The sequence below is a fragment of the Ictidomys tridecemlineatus genome, chromosome 7 (assembly GCF_052094955.1).
Source record: "Ictidomys tridecemlineatus isolate mIctTri1 chromosome 7, mIctTri1.hap1, whole genome shotgun sequence".
NCBI lineage: Eukaryota > Metazoa > Chordata > Mammalia > Rodentia > Sciuridae > Ictidomys > Ictidomys tridecemlineatus.
Window position 1 is genome coordinate 195149764 of NC_135483.1, and position 17183 is coordinate 195166946.

Here is a 17183-nt window from a genome sequence, read left to right on the forward strand (position 1 = left end):
GACACTTGAGACACGCCGGCCGATACTAAAAGTTATTTTTGTTTCTCTGAAGTTCAAATGTAACTGGGAATCCTGGGTTTTTATTTGCTGAATCTGGCAGCCTCTTACTCACTATGGGCTCTTGGACAATCCTCAGAGAAGTCCCCAGCCTCTACCCCCAACCCCCCCCTGTTCTGGCATCCAGGAGAGTGACTGGCTATCTCTGTCTGGGCCTCTACTCCTCCAAGGTGCAAGAGAGAAGCTTCACCCAGACGTCTGCTCAGCCTGCACTCAGCCTGACCCTCCCGGGGAGCCCAGGTGCACCAGGTTCCAGGCCAACAGATGAGTCAAGGTGTCTGAGGGCCTGCAATTCCCAGTATCCTCTTAAGGGTTGAGGTTTTCCGAATTGTTCTTTTTCAGGTATCGGGGTGGGTTTTCATCTCACAGACCCGAATTCTCCTTCAGACAGAGGATGCTCCCACAGAGCCATGTGATATGGGAATCTGGCTCACAGAAGAATACCAGCCCCTGTAGCCGCTTGACCTTTAAAGGCTGGGAAGCCACACAAAGGCATGAGAAGAGAGTTAAGGAACAGTGTTTGCTCAAAGGCATGCTCTCGGGGACCAGAGATTACTCCTAGAGCCATCAGGGAGCTGGGAGTTCAGGCGGGCTGCAGCTGTGCCTTCATCCCAGGTCCCACAACGTGGGTTAGCGGGAGGTTGAGCAGATGTTTCGATTCATGCAAATAATAATTGTTGAGCAGCCACACCAACAGCGTGACACCTGTTACAGACTCAGAGACAGTCGGCAGGAAGACTTCTGTGTTTAAGCTGCATAATTCAGACGCCATGACCACTCTTGACCCAGATCCCTGCCACCAAGTCACTGGTGGTGCCCTGCACCAGCTCTCCACTGCACCCCTGTGCCACCCAGGGAGGAGAGCTGTGTGGGCTGTGCTTATGAATGCACCTGGAATCACACGTGTCAGGTAAGGTGAGCCGACAGACACACAGACTACCTTGAAAGAAGAGGAGAGGGCCAAGCCACCCCTGACACACCATGCCCCAGGCCACGCAGGTCACACCGAGAAACACCCAGATCATTCAGGAGACAGAAGAAGCTGCGTGCAGGGGCCAGCACCTCTGTGGTGGTTTTTAGAGGAGGGAACGGGTGACGCAGGGTAGACAGGCTGAGCCAGCTGGCGCAGGATCCAGCAGTTTGAATGGTTACCAGGGTCCCTGAGCTGCAGGGTGGTCCCTGCTTGCCCAGCACCAGGAACACTGTGTGAGCCGCAGGTCATGGAAGGACCGGGAGGACTCTGGATTGGCTTTCACATGAGGGCATCTCTGCTAGCAGGCAGGCCACTCCTGGTCACCAGGAGTCACTCACCCACGGGGGCATTCCCGAGATGTCCAAGCATCATGAAACAGACTGCAGAGCAGGGCCCACACCAGCTGCCACCGTGGGCCCCTTTGCCTGGGCTTCTGCAAGGGCGGGGCGGAGGGTCAGGGAAGAGGGCACAACCCAGTGTTCCCTTACCTGTCCCCACCCGGCTGCTGGGTCACATTGCTGAAAGCCACTTTCCTCCAGGGTGGACTCCTCTCTGTGACTCTGTCCTTGGTCTCCAGGATCAGCCCTCCTTCCTTTCTGCTCTAAGCCCTTCCCACACTGCAGGGAAAGGTATTTAAAAGCCCCCTCCGATTTGGGTCTCTCATTCTGTTGCTGGTGGGACCCCTGACACCTGAACCTGCCCAGCACAGACCCTCCCACCCTGCAGGATTCTGGGGCTGGGTTCCTCACGGGGTCCATGACATGGGGTGACGGCCTCACGGGGAGGTGATTGACACATGGAGCATCGCTGCATCCTCAGTGGGGCACGGGGTGCAGTGGGGGTGGAAGGGGGGGTGCTGGGAGATGGAGGATCTGCGGTGCTCAGCTGCTGCGGCCACGATAATGCTCATCAAGACGAAGCAGTGACTGTGCTTCCCCCCACCGCCCGGGAGCTCGCAGGGGAAGGGGGAAAGGGGTGCATGTTCAGTTAGGAGCGAGGCTCGGGGAGTCCTCGCCTGTGGCCCAGGGCGAGTCCTGGTGCCGACTGCAGGGTTCCTGGGGGAGGGGTGCCAACTGAAACCTCACCCCATCAGGTCTTGCTAAGATGATGCCACAGGAGGGGACTCTGGACAGTGGACGGGGAGGACGGGCAGACCTGGAATGAGGCTCCACCTACCCGCGTCCTGCTTCCCTGGGGCTCTGCCTGCCACTCCTTTGGAACACTGTCCTGTCACCCAGCTGCACTGGCTCCTGGCTGCTCCCAGCGCCCCACTTTGTTGTTGTTGGGGTTTGTTTGCTTTGTTCCTGTTTCCCACCATGTTGGAGACCCAACCCGGGTTCCCGGTAGCCAGGTGTGGGCTCTACCATGGAGCCACGTCTCGGCACTGCCCCCACGGTGTGAATGTGGTGCTTGTGGCTGTGTCCTTGCCTGGAACCCGCTCAGCCTACGGGCTGGGGGCAGCGCAGGTCCATCATGTTGAATAAAGGAGGGAAGCAATGATGGGGTGTCAGTGGTCCCTCCCTCGTGGGGCCCCAAACTCCTCCCAGAGGCCCTTGAAGCTCTTCTTCTTGGGAGAAGGCAGCAGCGGGGTCTTGGCATGGAGCAGCCTGAGGGTGGGCTAGAGGGGATGAATGGGGTGGTCCAGTCGGTGGGCAGAGCGGGCTCAGCCTGCAGGTGCAGCAGGGGCTTTCGAGACATGGACCAGGAAGGAAGTGAAAGAAGGCTCCACTGGAAGCATCCAGGAGGAGGAGGAGACGGCGGCAGGGAGGAGAGCGCAGATGGCTCTGGGGTGAACCTGCTGCCTGCCCAAGCCGTCCTGCGAGGGGCAGGGGCCAAGAGGGAGGCACCTGCACTGGGCGTCTGTTCCCCATGTCCTGCTCCAGCCGGGGCTTGGTGGAGGGTGCTTGCTGCCTTGGTCAGCGGGCGCTGCTGGCGGTTCCCCAGGAGAGTGCCTCGCTTCTCACGCCCAGGAGAGTCGGGCTGGCAGTGGACCTGGCTGGCACCATGTGTGGCCCTGGAGCTCCGGAGAGCTGGCATCTCCAGACCAAGCCTGACTGCTGGGGGACAGTTCTGAGATATCGTGCTCCCTCCTTGTGATGTCCTGGTGGACAGGCCAGCTCCACCCACGTTGATCTTGTCGACTTCTCCTCCTTCCCTGTCGACTCTCCCTGGGTCCTCACTCTGCCCATGGTTCACGTCCCTCCATAAACCACCTGCAAGGACTCCTCTGTTCCCCAGAGCTGACAGGTCACTATCAGTGGGAGGGCATGTGGCTGGTTTCATGTGCAGAGTTTGATACTATCCTGCATCTGTGTGTGCACAGGGGACGTTGCCTGTATCGTGCATGGGTAAGGACCAATCACACACCTGAACAGGAGAGCCGGGCCAGAGCCGGAGCACTTCCAGGAGACAGAGCGGGGAAGCAAAGAACAGAGAGCGCTGGGCACGGCTGGGGTTTCTGGCATTGCGTCCCCTGAACACACGGTTGCTGTACCATGCCAGGGACAAGGCTACAGGGACAAACAGGTGCAGCTTCTGGCTTCATGGAGCTTACAGTCCAGGGCAGAGGGCAGCCCCCAGAGTGACAAGAAAGGTCCATAAAGGGGACATGGTCCCCAGGACCCCAGAGACCAGAGCGTCTCCTCAAGATGTCTCCTGGTCTCCCTCCTGTGACGCCCAGCGGCGTTCCACCTCTGACTCCCGCTGTCTCCCCCACCGTCTCCTGCAGAGTGTGTCCTGGCCCAGGAGCGTGCGTTGCCTCCCCAGACAGAAGTCCTTTTCCTGGGACAGGTCCCAGAGGGCTTGGCTCCGCTGTGGTCCTTCTCATCGTCCCACCACGTGGTCTCCCTCCTCCCCTGCCCAAGTCCAGCACAGGAACCTGCGTCTCTGCCTATTTTATGGATAAAGGGACCAGGTAGGAGGAGGGAAAGGAGGAAACAAAGTGCAGAGAGATGAGGCATCGGAGGGGAGCCGGCCCAGGAGGAGGGACAGTGCAGGTTGTGAGCGGCAGTGCGTCCTGGGAGAGGGTGTGGAGGAGGAGGAGAGCACTTGCTACCACCAGAAGCGAGGAGCCGCAGGACCGCGTGGCCTGTGGACTGCTGACGCTCCAGGCCTCCACACTGCCTAGGCAGTGGGCACTGTCCCTCAGACCCTCCATGCACCAGCCCCAGCAGGACCTGAGGCTGCTGCCCTCCATGGTCACTCCTCCGCTGGGTTTCCCACCGCACTCCTGCCTCCACGGCCCCCTCAGGCTGATGGCCTAAGGGCTCCACTAACACAGCGACCCTGACCATCACACCACAGTGGCTCTTGGTCCACTACCCCTGGGCACTTCCCTGGACCTCGGCCCTGAGTGATGAGGATGAGGCTGGCCACGTGTCCAGCAGGAAGGCCTCATGACCATGTCCTAACACAGGTCTCACTGTTCTGTGCGGCACCCACCACAGCCCCTGGATTATGTGCCAGGTTCTTGTGCCCACCTAACTGTGGGGCAGGTGCCCCCCATGGACACTGTGCACTGTCACACCCAGCACTGGGCCTGGTGCACAGACTCACCCATCCAGGAGCTGCCAGGTGGAGTCGCGGGTGAAGCGGATGGGAAAAGAGAAGCAGAGTGTTGATTGGAGGCCTGGATCCGGCAGCCGCGGCTCCACAGGAGACCTAGACCCCTGCTGTGGGAATGGAAAGTTAAATGTTGACAAAGAGGCAGAGACACCGGGAAGGAGGAGGCCATCAGAGGGCAGGAGGGCAGGGCGGGGCGGCAGCAGGGCAGGAGGAAGAGAAAGGGAGACCCTGCTCCCATGGGGTGCAAACACGGGTGCTGGGGCTGAGTCAAGGGCTGTCGGCCGGCCCTGCCGTTCCCAGTCTGGCAGGCCCAGCAGTACCCGGGAGAGGGACAGCCCAGAGCATCTGGCCCCCTTCCTGGGGGGAACCTCGGCCAGCACCCCAAAGCCCCGCAGAAGGCCGTGCCACGGGGTGGCAGGAAGGGGTGCGTCTGTGTCATGGCATGAAGTTTCTCTTTGGCTCGGCCGGGTACAGGGCCTCACCTGCAGTCACCCTTCCCACCGCCCCTGGCTCCTGGTGCGGCCTAAGCTCACACCACACACCTCAGGCGCCACGGCAGCCCTGCAGGGTGGTCAGAGGACGGTCTCAAGGTCTCAGTGTTCACAAGCCGGAATTTGACACATGAACTCCCACCACTGGGCTCAGTCGTCTCCAGATGGTGGATGGACAGATCACGTCCATCCAGCTTCGTCCAGGCAGAGTGGGGAGACCTTACTGCTGAATGCGAGAGTGGCCGCAGCCCGGGCCTCCACCTGGTGAGCACCTGGTGTCAGCGCTTCCCTGTGGAGTAAGGGCCAGTCACTCTGGTCCTTGGGGTGGTCAAGTCAACCCTCTAGTCTGTTTTGATCCTAACCCACGCTGAGTCTGACCATTCCAGTGACGGGCTGAGTGCCGGGACCCTGCCCACCAGCCGGGGGCTCCGGAACCAAGAATCCAAATCCACCTCCCAGGGGGCTATCGCGCACAGGGGCTCAGGACAAACAGCCAGCGAGCCCAGCGAGCCCACTTCACGAAACTCCTGACAAGTGGCCACCAAAGTGGTGGGCTCGCCGAGCCTTTTCTTCTGGAGATTTGTCCCTGGCCTCCGTGACGTGGAGGTGGTCTAGAAGTCAGCTGTAGCTGACGATCACGTACCAGGTCTGAGGGTCATTCTGCCTTTCCAGCGTCACCTGGACAGCTCCCTCCAAACACTCCCCTGTGAAGTAGAGCTGCCTGCCGGTGGACGCCACAGACGTAGGGCGCCACAGACTGAGGCAGGGTGTGCTGGGCTGGCTGCCGGGCCTGGGGACGGAGCGCTGAGAAGGCCAACTCCAGGGAGGTCTGTTTCCATGGTGACGTCTCAAATGACACCGGGGTCAGACAAGGTCACTGGGAGTGGGTCAAAAGCAGACAATTGCGCTGGAAAACCAGCCTGAGCGCAGCCCAGGAGGGGACAACAGCCAAACAAGCCAAGGTCCCCCAACAGCTCCCCACCCCTTCCCACGGGAAACTGTTTGCCTGGGGCCTTGTTTCCTCGAACGTCTGGTTCCCGCAGCTCCCTGAGCCGTCCTCGGCGTCTGAGAGCAGGCGTGGCGCAGGGCCACCGCGCTGGTTCAAGTAGCCTTGTGGTTCTCAGTCGGTGGCTCCCCAGGTGACTCTCATGGTGTCTGCAACAGAGGCATCTGCTGCTGTGCTTGTGGCACACGAGGCCACACGGGCCTGGACAGGCGGCTCACGGTCACGTCCACTCGGCCCCATGGGGGACAATCCAGTGCTCGTGCTGCATGACCTCTCTGCATTTGCACCTGGGCCTTTATGTGCTCTGGTGCAGATGCGGGAGGTCCCCCAGGCATTCACATGCTGGAGGCCTGGTGTGCAGTGTGGCAGGGTGGAACCTCAGAGAGGTGGCAGCTCCTGGAGGGTGACAGTCACTAGTCAGGGAGGACCACCCACAGAAGGGGTCAATGCAGGCCTGGAGAGACTGGACCAGTCCCCACCACCTGATACCGTCCACCCAAGGCCCTCACCAGAGCTGAGTCAAGCCAGCACCATGCTCCAGAGCCTCCAGAGCTGTGAGCCAAACAAACCTCTTTTGTTTATAAAGCACTCAGCCTCCAGTGTTTTGTTTTGGCAACACAAAGTGAACTAAGCCATTATTTGACACCAACAGCCCTGTGACCTCAATGCTACCCTCCCTATATTCCACACTGGGTGCCTAAGCTCAGAGAGTTTAAGCAACTTGCCCAAAGTTGCCCAGACAATATGTGGCACACCTGGGTGAATCTCAAGGTGTCTTAATCCACCTTAATCTTCAGTCTTCACAGCAGGTGGACTGTTCTGTGCTCCTGGGGCTGCTAACCTCATTCTTACAAAATTAACAGGCTACTCTTAGAGGTAGCCTGTTGGGGGACTCCCTCAAGCTTCCTCAGAACTTTGAATACTTCTAGTTTTGAGGTGACACGTGTGTGCGGTCACACAACGGCTTGATCTGACAACCTTCCTCCTCTATTTGTTCTAAAATACCAGGGCAGTCATCTGAGGTATATGGTCACTGTGGCTGGACAGCCAGTGCTGACCTTTTTGTGAGTGGACAACTTGCCTGAGCACGGGCCAGTGAGGGTAGGCCCGCCAAGTCACTGGTGGCCATGATCAAAGCGTCTATTCCTAACGCATGTTAGCTAAAGGGGACCCAGTCCAGGTCAGTGCGCTCAGCATGCTGTTTGTGCTGGCCGGAAGGCACACTGGCGGGTCATCTGCTCTGTCCCATCCTTCTCCTGCCCCCACCTCCTGCTCTATTGACCCAGAATCTGCAGGGGTCCCCTAGCCACCCTGCCTCCTCTCCTGTCACCTATGGGTCTACCCAACTCCTATTCGTCCTCCAAGACTCTGTGGCAGTCACCCCCAGGAAGACTCCCTGACCCCGGCAGGCCTCCATCCCTGGCACACGGCACACGGCTGGCCTCCTATAGCTGCTACGATGGATCACCGTGTTTAGTGCCTAAAACAACACAGATTTATTATTTCACACTTCTGGGGCTCAGAAGTCTGAAGTAGGTGTCAATGGCCTTGATACGTCAAGGCACAGGGGCTGTGTTTTTGGAGAGCTCTAGGAGCGTCCATTTCCTCTCCTTTTCCAGCTTTTGGAGGCTGCTGGCAAGACAGTGGGGGCTGAGTTCTGACCCCTCCCATGACACAGTCCCATAACCAACTCCTGCCTCCTGCCTCCCTCTGTGAGGACCCCATGGGGCCTGGGGCTCTCCTGGATGACCCAGGTGCATGGCTGCAGGCTGGGGGACTAGGAGTGGCATCTTTGGGCCATCATTCAGTCAGCCGCCCTGGGTGACTCTGGCTCTCAATGTCCTTGTGTGCTGCTCTTACCTGGACGTGCACCCGTGGGGCAGTGCCAAGCTGCTCATCTTGGCACCCCCCACCCCTGGACCTGGCACACAGGTGAGCTGAGGTCTGCTGCGTCCCCATCCTCCTGAGCTGCATTCTGTCACCCCGCTGAAGGCCACCCAGGCTGGTGGAGACGGAAGCTCTGGAGCCTGGAACCTTCAGGCAGAGGCGGAGGAAATGTGGGGCCGGGTGCCCAGGCACAGCTGCCTCACTCTTCCTCCTGGGCAAGGCGGGAGCCTGGCCTTCTACCCTCACCTGAGCGGGCCCCGGGGGACAATTCCATTTTATGAGATCAGCAGACCAAGCCGTGGGAGGACAGGGGTGGGCATGCACTCTCGAGGGTGGATCCCGGGCATCTAGACCCGGCCACTCTCGTGGGCAACGCCCCCAACTGGGGCCAGCTGTGGGCGCCATCCTGGCTCAGGCTTCTCTGAACATTTCCAAAATAGGCCTTGTTACCTGGCCAGCACCACTTTTAGGGCCCAGATGCGAGGGGTGGGCATGGCCGTGCCCTCCTGGGCAGTGGCCACCTTGCTCTGCCGTCCCCTGTGGCCCATCTCTGGATTTGGGTCAGCCTGTTCAAACCCCAGCAAAGGCAGCTGTGCGGACGCAGTGCTCGGGGAGAGTGGGGTTTGAGACCCACAACCAAAAATTGCCCAAGGGGGAGGACAAGACACGGCACCCAAACAGGAAATCGGTCTGTGGTTTCACAGGCCAGGTGGAGACGGGGCCTGCACAGCGGTGCTCTCCCCCTCTCTCCCTCTGCTGGGGCCCAGCGTGCTCCTGTGCTGTCCCCCTGAGCTCCCCTCTGCTCAGTCAAGAGCACACGCCATCCCCAGGGCAGCCCTGCGTGCCCTCCGCCTGGCCCTCAGCCTGACCCTCCACCTGGCCCTCCACCTGGCCCTCAGCCTGACCCTCGGGAGCCTCGAAACCTCAGGCTGCAGCTTCCTTGAGCTGAGGGGAAGCCACAGCAACAGCCTCAAGCCCAGTTGGGCACAGGACTCGCAGGTCCCTATGGTCACACAACCTGCTGCCTGTCTAGGGAGCACCTGCTCTGGACCAGGGTTGGCCACTCTCCTTCCAAGGGCTAGAAAAGGCCTCACGGCTCCTGAGTGCCGCTGCCATAGCAGGAAAGCAGCCACGGGGTGGGGGACGAGTGGCTTTCATGAAACTTCATTTACAGCAACAAAGAGCAGCGGGATCCGGCCTGAGGGTGGTGGTTTGCCACCTGCACACCCCTGCCATTTGTGAAATGAGGATCCTGAAGGTGCCTGAGAAGCCTTAAAATGCCTTTGGAGGTCTCAGAGAAGCTGGCCAAAGGCCAGCGATAAACATCTGTAGCCCACGTCGAGTCTCTGCCCACTGGTAAAGCTGCCAGGACGGGGCTCTGCGCTGAGGTGGCCGAGGGGCCTCCTCTGAGCTGTCTGGGCTGCCGCGTGGGTACCACGGGATGCGGAGACTGTCAGCATTGCTGCAGTTAGAATGTCCACCCTCCAGATGCGGAAGGATCGCAGAACACCTCTCACAGGCCTGGCACTGAGGATGGTGGAGCGGGCCCAGGATGAACCGAGCCGTCCACTCCACCTCTCCGTGTTCCGCTGCCTGTCCTCCCTCCTCCTCACCCCACCACCTCACTTCCCACAGCAGCCCTGATGTGCCTCTCCTCCCCCCACGCCGTCTCTGCTCCCCAGGCTGCCAGTGTGGTCTTTCCACGGCGAGTGTCCAACAGCATCCAGCATGTTCCTCCCTGACCAGGAGACTCAGAGTCGGCCGCCCATTTCCACGAGCTTCTCTCGTCTGTGAGCTCTTTCCTGGAGGCAGAATGGGCTGGCAGCGGGAGCAGACCCGCAGCTGCTTATCTCTGCAGGAGACGAGGTGAAGACAGTGGGAGATCTCACTAATTTTATAAGCATCTGTGTTTCCTCAATTGATAAAGCATGCTGCATCCGTCTCCTATCACTGTGAACAGACAGCTCTACACTGAGGGCTTGGGGAAATAAACACGGTTTACTCCCAGCGTCTGGGCGAGGAAGCCCAGAGCGGCTTGGCCCGGAGGTTCTCTTGAGGCTGCAGCCAGGTTGTTGGCTGGGACTGTCGTCCTCTGAAAGCTTGAGTGGGTGGCTCACTTGCATGGCCCCGAGCAGGAGCCTCGGCTCTTGGTGCCCAGATCTCTCCCTGTCTGCTGAAGTCCTCAAGCAGAGCAGGGGCAAGCCTTGTGCCTTTGACGACCTGGCCTAAAAGTCATGCATGGCACTTCTGCCACGTTCCGTTCAGTGGAGGAGTGTCCAAGCCTGGCCCACATTTTAGGGGGGCTGAGCTTCACCTCTTGAGGGGAGTAGTGCCCGAGAGCTCTTGGAGATGGTCACGACCTGCTACACATTGTCACACTCATTCTGCAGCCTGCATATTTACATACATGAGCTGTGAACCCAGGGGGCAAGCTTGAGAAGCCCCTGTCCCCTCTGGCTCAGTAGAGGACCTCAGACAAGGCCATTCTCTCCCGCAAGCCTCGGTTTCCATCTGTAAAAGAAGAACGTCAGTACCTAATTCCTGGGAATGCTAAAGATGAATGTGTGTGTGTGTGTGTGTGTGTGTGTGTGTGTGTGTGTGTGTGTGTGTGTCTACACACACGTATTCATTTTTCCACGAATGCATTTTTTTTTGTGATTTCTTTTTTTTTGGTCATCTCTTTACATGCTGTTTGATTCTACTGATAAACATCTACCTGCAATTTCACGTGCAGAAGCAGTGCTTCAGAGTGGCTCCTGAGCCCCTTGGTCTTGATGGGGCTCAGGAAACACCCAGCTTGCTCCTCAGATGGCCCATGAGCACTTGTTCTCCTCTGTGCCCAGGTCCATGAGTGGGCCATGATGGCCACTGCAGATCTGCTGCCACCGGTCATGTCCCTCTGTGCTGGAAAGATGGCAAAGACCATCCCACATCCATTACAACGTGTGCTGAGCCCCTGACGTGGGGGGATCTGTCATGGCTGTGCACAGATCTCCACAGAATATTTTGTCCAATGACTCTTTCTGTACGTTCTTTAAAGATTGGGAAGAGTCAAAAAAAACAATCAGTCATCACCCAGCTGCATCCAGCAAACTCACCTCTCATGCCCAGGAACCCAAGGGGCAGACGGAAGGGTGGCTTGGAAGCCCTTTCCTGAATGCCGTGGCAGGAGCCGTGGCAGGAGCCGTGGCAGGAGCCGTGGATGGAGCTGTGGCAGGAGCTGTGGCAGGAGCTGTGGCAGGAGCCGTGGCAGGAGCCGTGGCAGGAGCCGTGGTAGGAACTGCTGGCTCGAGTCCTGCCTGGACGAGGGAAGTGCAGCTACTTTCCTTGTTTCATTAAAGCACTCACCTGGAAGCCAGACGCCTCCTCTGTGCCCCCAGCAGGACCCTCCCCCACTGCACAGACCCTGTCCGCCTCTGAGTGAGAGGGGAGCCCAGGACCAGGCTGATTGCTGTGGCCGCTTTGCTTCTGGGCTATGCAGGAGGTGGGTGGACCCATGCCCCACAGGCCGGCAATCAAAGAGCGGAGGCCGGCCCTTGTACAAAAGGGAGTACTTGTACTCTTGCTGGGAGTCTGGAGCAGAAGGCCATGGTTTTAGAACCAGCTGAAGAAAGGCAGAGTTGCTCAGCCACCCAGCCATCTGCAGGACCCAGTGGAGGAGGACGGTGATGACAGGGGTCCGCAGCCCTCTCTTGGAGGTCTCCCAGCTCTGACACTCATCCATCTTCACTTTGGATACACTCAGGGACGGGGTCACCAAGAATTGTCCATGGAGCTTTGCGTATTGGCAAGGCTTCTGCCCAAGCATCCAGAGCCCCAGATTTCAAACCCGCGGCTCCTGTAGTCACGCATTCTCTGCATCATTATTAAACCCAGAAAGTTATTTCCATATTTCCAAGTTTTGCTGAAACAAACCATGGTTTGTTTTGTCACGGTGTCTGCCCATGTGGCCATCTCCACAGAGCCCGGAAAGGGTGGTGGGGGCTGGGAGGCTTGGGGGGAGCCGGGAGCCTCTGTATGGAGAGGCCACTGTGCGGCTGTGGGCTGCAGGCACATGTGAGCCATTAACATTCTTCTCCCCAGCGGGAGACCTGCTGGTAGCTCTCGGTGTCTGGCAGCCGTGACTCAGGTCCCTCTTGGGGTCTGCACCCCTGGCCAGCCGCCCATTTCCTGGACATTGTGCCTGGGCCTGCTCACTGGCTGGACTCTGTGAATCTGGAGACTGACCCTGGCCACGTGCAGACAGACTGGACACCTTACCAGCAGTCAACACAGCTCGTCTGCTGCTTCTTCAAGCTGGGCTCCCCAAAACTTTCCCAGGCCCTGGGTCTTGTGAACCGAGCCTCATCCTGAGTTCCTGAGCATGTCCTCTGGTGCCCTGGGTCTCATAGCCGGAAGCCTGCCCTTGTGCCCGGACCTGCCGGCACTGGGAAGTTTGTTAGAGAACTGGTGGACTATCTCAGCTGGAAGAAAGCTGCAATGGGAGTCCTGCAATGTATGCTCAAGGTGGACGCTGGGGGGCTTCACCTCTGAATTTACTGCTGGAGATAGCCAGCCACTTGCTAAGAAGTACTGCCTCCCCCAATACCTTAAGTTCCCACATTAATCATACATTGTTTTTATAACAAATAAAGTAGGAGGTGGGTCCTGCTTCTCCAGGCAAGTCCAAGGGGCATTTGCTGCTGTCACGGTGATAGAGGAAAAGAACAGCAAGATCTGTCCTGCTGTGGGGGACAGGGATGGACAAGGAGGGCCCCACCAAAGGACAGAGCCCCAGTCTGGGTCAAGGTGCTTACATGAAGCACTCTAAGTCCCTCCCCTTCAGATGAGCCCTGAGACGTGACCCTGATCCTCCAGCCTCTGCACTGCACCTGGCAGAGCCCAGCCAACCAGGGCCCAGATGGAGCCCGAACCCTAACTCTAGTCCAGTCATGTTCATCAAAAAAGGAGAAGGTGGCAGCACAATGGTCAGCTTTATCAACTTCACCTGCCTAAGGGCCACCCAGATCACCACTCAAACATTATTCCTGTGTGTCTGTGGGGACGCTTCTGGAAGAGACAGCACTTGCATCCGGCTGAGTAAAGAGGATCCACCCTTCGAAGGGCAGACTGGCACCATCCCATCCACTTGGGGCCTGCACAGGACAAAAGTGCACAGGAAGGAAGGAGTCTTTCTTCTCCAGTGGGGACATCCTTCTTCTCCTGCCCTTGGACGTCAGAGCTCCGTTCTTGGCCTTTGGACTCCTAGAATCACACAAGCCACCCACCTCTGGCTCTCGGCCTCTAGACTTGGGCTGAATCCTCCCCCACCCTCCTGGGTCTCTGCCCGCAGGTGCAGAGCATGAGGATTCTCGGTTCCTCCCTCGGGGCTGACCTCTCCTGGAATCCTGGTTGGTATCCCTGCCTCTCTGGAGAACCCAGCTGCTCAGGGCAGCCTCCGATGCCCTGCCCTCCACCAGCCAGGCCCACAGCCTCTTCTCCCTTCTCTTTCAAGTGCCTTCCTCGATGGCTGGGTTTGACCAAATTCCACCAGTAGGTACGGAGAATTAAGATGAGGTCTGACTCGCAAAGATGTCACCTGAAACTACTGGGAAGAGGGACCCTGTCTCCTGGTTCCCCTGCCCCGGGGAGTTCCTGTGGCACCCTGGCCTGTGTTCTGCATCTCTCTGTGGCTGCCCTGACCCAGGGCTGACTCCTCCCCTATGGCTCCATGTGCATCCGAAGCCGAGACTCCTGCCTGCACTCATCTCTGGGCGTCTGAGACCTCCAAGGGACCTGCACTGAGGCCCCTGCTGCCGGGACCAAGGCCACATGTCTACAGAGTGGAGACTGGTGGTGGCAGCACCCGTGCTGTGAGCCCTTGTGCGTTATCACGCCCCAGGACCAGACGCGGGAGGTGGTACCTGCCTGGCTGCCTTCCGTCTCCACAGCAGGCTCTGGGCAGGTGTTGGACTTACCCCATCCCACAGGTGAGGAGTGGCGAGGGTTAATACTTGCCGGTCGCCTCCTCTGGTCCAGGTGCACTCATCGTCTTATCTCACTTTACTCTTTAGTTAGTGACCCCTTCACAGATGGGGGCCCTGGCAGCTTGGCAGAGGGTGAGTAACTCGCCCACGGCCTCCCTTTATAAGCTCTGGCTCCAGAGCACCTACCATTGCTGCCCTAAGACCCAGGTGGGGTTCTTTCTGCTCAAGGGTCCCATGTCCCCAGTCTGGCCTGTGGCTTCACTGAGCTCTTGGAGGTGACTCTGGAGTCCTCTACCCAGGGTCTGCTCTGTAAGGAGATCAGATCAACTTCCTGGGCTGCTCGGGCACCTGGTGGAAGTGCGGCAACCCCCGTCAGCCCCCCTGAGTGGGGAGTGCTGGATGCTTGTCCCAGAAAGCTCTAGAAAACGAGTGCATTCAAAGAAGCCATCAAGCCCAATCCTCAGAAGTGGTGGTGGTGGGACAGGGTCCAGAATGGCACAAGAGAAGTTTTACATAATCACAACCATATGTCCTGAGGAAGGGAACAGCTTTCCCCTTTTGCACAAGGACCCTGCAAACTGCTTCAGGAAATTAGTTTCCACCTCCTGGTAAATTAGACTCAACGTGTCAGGAAGGCAGACGATGGAGGGAAAATGTGCCTTCGAGCGTCACGTGGCTGCCGACATTCCTGGCCATTACCTGTATTAAGTTGACAGAGATGCCATATGTAGACAAAGAAAATTTCAGAGACTCTGGGGTGAAACCAAATCCTTTGGAGATCAGGCTGTCCAGGTCTCATATAGCTCTCTAGGTAGGACTGAAACCGAATCTCACGCTGAGTGATTAGAAGAATTCACGTAGAAAGGAACGTGCACCGTATGTGCATTTGGTCTTGATTTTAAATACTGTGCTAAATAAACACTGGGAAGACACCGATCCACCTACCTTCTAGAAGCTCTGTGCAGAGACTCCTTCTCCAGCATTGTTTTCAATACTCACTAATAAGGGCTATAATTTGTGTCTTTTAAAATGCCGCTGCTCATGAAACCTTGACATTGAAATGAATAACAATGGCATATTGGCTTCAGTGCCCCCCGCCTGGTGACATTTCCAATTTCCTAGGCATTCCTTTATCAATTGGCATCAGATAACGGGCACTTGGAGTGGAGCCCCTTACTCTCCACTCTCTTACCTCATTATTCTGATTAGTGCGAATGACACCACTTGAACTTCACTTTATGGCCTGCGCAGAGGGAAAGCTGGCCCTGCCTCAGGCTCCTCCCTCCTCTAAACTGCAGCCCCCACACTGAGCGCTCCAGGATGCTCTAGGGTTGGAGGGTTTCTTACTGAAGAAAACAAGGGCAGCCCGGAAGGGCTTGGGGCTGTGACTCTGGGCAACCATTTAAGAGTGACGTCGGACCCAGAGGGCTCTCGGGCAGCTGAGAGTCACGACCTGGGACTGCGAGATTTGAAACCTCGAGGTGGAAAGCGGAGTCGTTTCAGTTCTCGGGCTCTGCTCCCAGCGGGCGGATTGTCCATGGCTGTGCTAGTTTAAGGGGCATTCGCTGGGGCCAAATGAAGCTTTACAGCCAGCCCTCCCCTCCAGTGGCCAGGAAGCCGATGCCTAGGGATCTGCTTTTCTTTCCTGTTCTTAGAGACCTCAGATGATTTACCAAGTGCCAGCTGATCGCCACTGGGAAGGCCCCCACGTCATCTGAAGGGGCCTCCTCGCTGGGCCTCTTCCTGCGTCGCTCTCTGCTGCCTACAGAGGAGACAGCCTTCACTTTCCATCCTGTCTGCCTGACTGCCACGAGACACGTACCCGCTTTTGTGACTTAACTTTTTGCTTATTCAACTCTCTGCTGTCTCCCTGGGATAAAGAGTGAGTTCCTCCCACAATCCCTGCACAGATTGAGACTGAGCTGGCAAACCAGGGTGGCAAAGCCCGGGGCTCCCGCCAGGAGAGAGGCTGGGCAAGGACTAGGTAAGGCACAATGTCGACCTGGTTAGGTGCTTTCCTTTTATGAAACTGAGAGTCGAAGACAGGCAGTTGCTCTGATTGTGTAATAAGTGTCCTTCTCACTGATCTGTTAGCCATGAACGTCACATTTCTTGACCCTCCCCTGCCATCCGACTCATTGAGAGCTGACATCTAGGTGATGACATTCATGCTGGTGTGCGGCTCCCCTCCACATTCCACCTTGGAATCCCTGATTCTGTTTCATACTTAACCAGTCACTTCCAAATTGGCATCCATTCTAACGGGTCTTGTTTAATGTTCTTGTTAAGATCCTTGAAAAGAAAATGAATGCCAGGTGGATGCCGTGGACACTCACCTGGGTAGCTCTCTGGAGCCGAGTCTTTCCCGTGTTTCTCCTGTGGCCCTGCTCCCCCTGCTGAGTCAGCACCTGGCCTCCCAGGGTCTCTTAGGCTGCAGGATATTCACCCACCAGAGGGGGCAGTCATGTGCACGTTGGCCTCCACTGCCAACCAGCTGATTATCCAAATTTGCAGGAGGGAAACCAAAGCTCACTATAGAGTGGAGTCTTGCCCCAGCCCATGCAGGCAGCAAGACTGGACAGAACCAGAAGCCACACCCGCATGTCATCAGGGCTCTGCCTCGCAGGCCACATGTGGCCACAGGCTGTCACGTGGATGTGTGTGTGCCACTGTGTCTTGATGACCACTTTTGGTACATTGAAGCCTTCGCAGAGTCCACACAGGGATAGAGATGCTCAGTGGAGTGCTGTAAATGGCTGCGGGAGGGGGTAGTAAGTAGCACACATTCGACAGCGTCCTCACAGTCTCCAGAAGACCCACAGCAGAGACTCCCCATGAAGGGGGGATTGAGGGGGCCCACCCTACAGAACTTCCCCACTTCCACCATAAGAAAAGATTGTCAGAAAGCTTTTCCTGAGATCACTAAACCTCTTCTGGCTAAATAAGCAAGAACTTTGAACTTTGGCCATTAACAATTAATTTCTAAAGCACAGCCTAAGTGCCAGGATTCAAAGTATATTTTTCAATGTCAGTTCTATGAGAGTGAGGAAATAGTGATTTATACCTGCCCAATAACATTCTTTTCTCCAAACGGAAAAGCCCCAAGTCCTTCACTCAGTCAACAAGGGAAAACACAGTTGCCCCATTTATCTTATTTTCCAAACAGTGAACCATTTTGTTAGCCTCTCCATGAACTGGTTTTTCCACACCGGGCACTGAAGGTTGATGTGGTTTTCTAA